Here is a 6,390-nt window from a genome sequence, read left to right as displayed (position 1 = left end):
GGGGGCCTCCTCTGTCCCCTCGCTTTCCTGGGTTCCCCCCCCCCCCCCCGCCTGCCGTCAGTCACGGCGGTTTTGCGACACTCTCTGTGGGAGTCGCGGCCGCTAGCCGGTCAGCTTCTTCGCTGCGGCGGCCCCGGGCTCCGCTCCCCGGTGAGTGAGCGCGGGGGGCGCGGCCTGCTGCCCCGTGGGCTTGAAAGCAGCCCCGTGGAGGTGGGGGGTGGGTGCCAGGTCCTTGTCAGCCCTCTTGGGCCCGCGGGTGCGGGGCCCCGGCTCTACCCGCCCCTGCAGGCGGCCTGGGCTGGAGGGAAGAGGTGGGGGAAGGGGCTACACCGCGGTGTGCAAGCAGAGGCATCTCTGGGCCCTGCTGGCTGCCCCCTCTCTTGGTTTGAAGCCCCCCTGGGAGGCAGGGGGTGTTGACTGTCACTGGGACTAAAAGCTGGAGGATCCTGGAGGGGCTGCTCTGCTCAGCGTGGGATTTGGGGCTAGGAAGGGATGGTCAGATGAGTATGGATGCAGCCCTCTTCCTCTGTCGCAGGGGGACATGGCCCTTGACGGGGGTCTCTGAGCAGGCGTTTCTTGGAAGCGGGACTTCCTTGGAGCAGGTGGCGGCTGCAGTTCCTCGGGAGGGGTTTTGGGACACGAGGTACCGCAGCATTAGGGAGTGGAAATTATTTTAATCTCTTAAGGAAGCTGAGCACCTCTTCTGGGTAAGCTGCCAGCCCTGCAGGGGGGTCATAACTGTGACATTGGTGCGGGGTTGGGCTGGCTTCTGGGCACTTGGCAGATTGTGATGCTCCAACATCCTTTTCAGGGTGCCACCAGGCAGGTGCATAACATCAGTGCCATTAGAAGTGCAAATACCCACACGTGGTTTGCAAGAAGAACCCTCAGAGGGCCACCCTAGTGTCAGCAACATCCCAACCTGTGTCTCCTTAGTTTTCTACAACAGAAACCTTAGTTGTCTTTTGCTGTACTCAAAAAAATAAAAGAAAGAAATAGTAAAAGCAAAGAGCTGACATTTTCTGAGGGAGGCCTCTTGCCTAAGAGAAGATTGAGTACCCAAGCTAGAGAGCCAGATCATGCCAATGTGATGACACTTTTTGCTCATCTGAAGGAAAGACGCTGTGATTTGGTAGGGTGGAAAAATTGCTAACTTTTAGACATGACTTCATACTAGCTGGGAAATTATTTCTCTTCCTTCTGACTTCAGGATTTCATAATTGATGTTTCCCAGTTACTTACTTATTTGATTTATATGCCATCTTCCCCCAAAAAGGCTCAGGGTAGCTTATAGTGAAAAACTAGACAACTTGTACGTAAAATGTTATGTAAACCTTTGGTGTTATTAAAGTCAGTGTGTCTAACCACATAAGAAAACCCTGCATAGGTACTCATTTTTGGCTTATTTGGTTCTTCATTGCAGCTTTAAAACTATTTGTATCTTTCAGAAAATGTTCCTAGTGAGAGGAATTTCCACTGTGTTAGGACAGAAAGCCTGGTAACATGAGTGAGAAGGTGTTGGTTGAGGATACTTTTTATAGACTTAGGAACTGATCTTTCTCACTCATACACACTTAACATGATGCAGGTAGAAAAGCTCACTGAAGACCGTAGGACTCCTTCTCATGCTTAGCTACATCAGTGGAGGCTGTATCTAGGATAGACACTTAATGAATTCAGTAAACTGATTGGAATAACACCTTCTGTTTGGTGATAATTGTGATAGCTTTAGATATCCCTCAGGAACAGAAGGATATTCCCCTTCATTTTCCTTCAGTTGCCGAAAGCGAGTGGTAATTGTCATCTTCATATTGTTTGCAGTCTAATATGTATAACATTCAGTTAGCGACAGAGGACAAATTGGTGTAGCACCTCTTGCTCTGGTAAAAGGAAGTTCGCTAAGAAACTGACAGCTTTGGAAATAACCCCATTAAGGGAACTTCTGTGAGTTTTATAAGGAAAGTTGTCATCATCATATGGTCTTTCTTGTTTTATGTAATTCTTGAGTTATAGATTATTTTAGCCAAGAGGCCTAAATTTGGACTATTTTATCATTCTTGAATATATTTTTGGTCTTCAGTTGTTATGATAGCTCGAATGAGGAAGGTAGAAGTTGGGTTTTTTTAATGCTTTATCAAAATGCTTCCTTAAAGTGTTTTTGTATTGCAGAATTGAGAGGTTTTTCAAACCTGTATAAAATCAATCCTAAAAATATTTAATAAAATGAGAGAGGTTGGAAATAATCTTCTCTTTAAATGGCAAAGGCTGAGTTTTTTCAGTATGTTTAAAAATATATCTGTGTGTGTGTGCTATGCATCTGTGTTGAATTGGTCTTTCATACTTCCTATAATTTTATCTTTAAGTTAAAGTGTTCTGTCTCAGCTGGTACTTTATTTTTATGGATATTCTTCATGTCATTAAGGTCTTTTTTTCCTAGGAGATCTGCCTACTTATGATTATTTATTTATTCATTTATTTGGGATGTATCCGAATGCTATTGCCAAACCTTTCCAAGAGTATTTATCATTTACATTCTAGTAGCACATAAGGGCTAAATCAAGGATGAGGGTCACCATGGTGCCAGGTACACTACAAACAAAAAGAACACTTCAAATTGTAGGTAGTTAAACATAAATTTAAGATGCAACAGGTAGAAGACACAGGCAGATGAACAAGGATGAGAGAGAAAAATTGACAAGGTGACGATAAAATAAATGAACGTTGCGCATACAGCATTAATTTCTGTTCAGTTACCTAAGATAAGTTTGCAGCTATTTTGCACAGATTCTTATAAAAAAAAAAAATTAAAACCTCATACTGCAAATATATGATCACACTGAACCTATTCATTATATGCCATGCATAAAACTAAATATCTGCATGTCTTTAAGAATGGAAGCTTAGGTTGAAGGCAAGTGGAATGAAATGACCTCTTTAGTATGAGGTAACTAAATTTTTCACATGCTTATTAACATGTTTTATTCACATTCTTTGGATCTTTCAGATTATCATTTTTATAATGGTTAGAAAATTAATGTACTCGTGCAGCTCTTACCTTATACTGTACTCACTGCTTTATATAGAGTACTCGATTTCATGGGCGACTGATGCCTCCCGAGTCTGGGGGGGCGCACACAGGTGCTGCTGCCAGCATCAGCGGCAGGACTGGAGCTGGTGAGCTCCCATAGGCGGCGGTGGGGCCGGAGCTGGCCTGCTCCTGCAGGCGGCACTATTGACGGGTCTGGAGCTGGTGAGCTCCCTCAGGGTCGAAGCTGGTGAGCTCCTGCAGGTGCCACTGTTGGCCCTGTTAGAGTGGGTGAGTGGGGCACATGCCATCTCATCTACAGTACTGCAGCCTAGCCAGTTATTCCCCAGTCTGTACTTGTCATGCAGTTATTATGTCCCAAGTGCACAACTTTGCATATGTCCCTGATGAATCTCATCTGATTGACTGTTTCTCCAGTCTAAGTTAATCTGGATCCTAGCTCTACCCTACGGACTGTCTGCAGTTCCAACTTGGTGTCGTCTTCAAATATTCTAATTGTGCACTCGATCCCATCATCCAAATCATTAATGCAGATGATAAGCAATACCGGACCCAGGACAGACCCCTGGGGAACCCCATTTGATACTTCCTCCCAACTAGAAATTGAGCCATTGAGGACTACTTGCTGAGTACAGTGATCCAGCCAGTTATGTATCCACCTTACAGTACTTTCATCCAGTCTCTATTTCCATAGCTTATTAATGAGAATGTTGTGGGAGACCATGTCAGAAGCCTGTACCTACATTTCAGGTGTCACAGCCTGCCCCCCATCCACAGAACCGTGTCACCTTATAGAAGGAAATCAGGTTGGTGAGGCATGACTTGCTCTTGGTGAATTCATGCCAGCTGTTTCTGATCACATTGTTCTTCTGTGGTGTTTCATAGTGGATTCCTTGAGTGCCTGTTTCATGATCTGTCCAGGTATAGAGATCAGGATGACTGATGTGTAGTTTCCAAGATCCTCCTCCTTTCCTTTCTTAAAGAAGGGCACTATATTTATCCTTTTCCAGTTGTCTGGGACGTCACCTTACTTCTACGAGTCATAAAAGAGGATAGCTGATGGCTCTGAAATTACCTGAGTCAATTCCTTCAATACCTTCTTTCAGCACCTCTCATCCAGCCCTGCTGACTTGAAAACATGTAGTTTCTCTAAGTAATTCCTAACCTGTTCTACCTTTATTTTAGTCTAGGCTGTTTGTCTCTTTCCCCAGCTTTGCTGTCAACTACACTCATCAATTGGATCTGGGCATGTATGTGTATGTGGGTGACAGTCTCATTAAAACATGCCAGTCTGCATATCTATTTGCTAGGCCTGCCTGCTGACTTACAGTGTGTAAGTAGTGGCCTCTGATGCCAGCACAATAAAGCAAAATGAAAAAGTGAATTTGTCAATGTCGGAATTAATTGTGTTCTTAGAATTGGGGCTCGCTCTACCTGTTACTCCTTAAAGTTGCCTTTCTAGAAAAGTTGCATCAAAAGCGCACAAATGTTTCATGCTTTTGCAGTTCATATTGAATATACCTGTTTTTAAGTACAACCAAAAGTAGTATTCAGACAGTTTAAATATTCTTTGCAATTCAGTACATTGAAGTGAGGGAAAAATACAATTGTATAGTTGTCATCCTCTGGTCTGGTAGGATGTTCTCCCCTTACCAGATGTCCACCCATGTCATAGTAAGAGTTAGTGGTGTCTGTCGGAATTAAAGGACTCTCTTGAAAATCTTTTTGTAAGTTTTGTATAATGCAGAATATAAACTCTAGAGCTGCACTTGCTGTAAAGATTTCCATGACTCCTGCTTTTTCAATGTATTTGTTTAATTGTAATGGTAGATTTGAAAACCACAAACACTGATTTACTGCTTTTGTTGCATTAAAGTTATGTACTCCTGAGTGCAAATCCATTCTTATAATGACTTTACTGACTTTGTGTTGGACACGTAGCATTGTTAAAAAGCATCATCTAGTGGTTACAGCACGGGTCTTGGAGTTAGGTCACCTGGTTTCTATATCTAATTGCCACACATTTCTTTGTAACCTTGTGCAAATTACTTAATCCCATGTACTTTACCTTTGCCAGCCTTCAGGGGATGATAGCTGTGTACCTCAATAGAACATTCAACCTTAATGTGTGTAGAGTTCTTTAAATGGATAGAATACCTCAAATGGAAAGCATGATCAAATGGAAAATATTTTACAATAAATGTGTGATCATCCTCACTAAGATGTTGTTAGGAACTCTGTAGTAAGGCTTAATTAACATCTGCAAATCTCACTGAAATTTTCATCCAAAATGCTCTGTAATGGAAAATTACATAAATAAGTATTTTTTACCTTAAAACGCCATACTTCAGTTAGATCTGTGCTGATGTTATGGATTACAATCCCCTCTGTATTGGTGTGGGACCTTGTATAAACCATTTGATTTAAATTTTGTGAAAACATAGGAAAATGATATCAAAGCTTTTAAATAGAAAAGGATTAAACTCACAGGCAGTATAATGATTATTTCTAGCCCTTCTGGCTTATTTTGCGATAGCATATGGTAGTTGCATGTTTAAAAAAGAAAAAGAAAAGATTGTCAAGTAGATTTATAATGGTTCACTTTATAGCTGCTGTAGTTGATTTAGAAATAATCAGTGCTGATCCCAAGCATCATTTTGTAAGTGTGCGTGCTTATAAAAACAGGGTTAAAGATAGCTTTTAATCTTGGATTCTAGAGCACAGATTTTCATGTTTTGTTAGTGGCTGATTGCTTTCTTTTTAGTGGCATGGTGTTTATCAGGGATGGATCCAGAATGTATATGTTAACATGGATACCCCCTTTGATTGCTTAGTTCGGTGGTACGTAACTTTTTGAACTCTCAGACAGGGTGGACTGGCCCTGTGCCATTCGTGGGCTCATCTGCAAGCTTTGTACTGCCTGGATCCTGCCCTGCCTTGTGCACCTCGATTGCTGCCCTGACTCTGTGGAGGGCCATACTATCTAACCCAGAGGCTTCCCCATGGGTCCAGAAATTCAGCAACAAGGTAGCAACAATGCTTAATCTGAGGCTAGCTGTTGTAAGAGGAGGACGTTTTTTGTCTGAAGGTATTATTTGCAAAAGCCTTATAGATCTTTACATTATTGCTTTGATTCTATTATTAATTAGCAGTCTGCAATACCTTGCAACATTCCTATGAAAGCCTCTTCAAGGGACATGAGACTGTTTGTTTGGGTTGTCTTGGGTTGCTGAGCCAAGTTGGTGGATAACTCAGGCCACTAAACTATATAAATACTGAAAAATTTATCAAGATCCATCTTAAAACTAGGTGTGTGTGTGTGTGTGTGTGTGTGTGTGTGTGGA

The 6,390-nt window shown here is 42.3% G+C and overlaps 1 protein-coding gene across 2 annotated transcripts in view; it reads left to right on the top strand.

The window, feature by feature from the left end:
* Positions 1–52: 52 nt before the first annotated feature.
* Positions 53–6,390, top strand: part of WDR7 (WD repeat domain 7) — a 400,912-nt gene continuing 394,574 nt past the window's right edge. For both annotated transcript variants that reach the window (XM_019518172.1, XM_019518171.1), the window contains exon 1: positions 53–150. The gene's annotated coding sequence lies outside the window, so the exon portion shown is untranslated. The remainder of the gene's footprint in view (positions 151–6,390) is intronic.

The sequence above is a fragment of the Gavialis gangeticus genome, unplaced genomic scaffold (genome assembly GCF_001723915.1).
Source record: "Gavialis gangeticus isolate Ggan-Ray unplaced genomic scaffold, GavGan_comp1, whole genome shotgun sequence".
Taxonomy (NCBI): Eukaryota; Metazoa; Chordata; order Crocodylia; family Gavialidae; genus Gavialis; species Gavialis gangeticus.
This window is presented reverse-complemented; position numbering and strand designations above follow the sequence as displayed.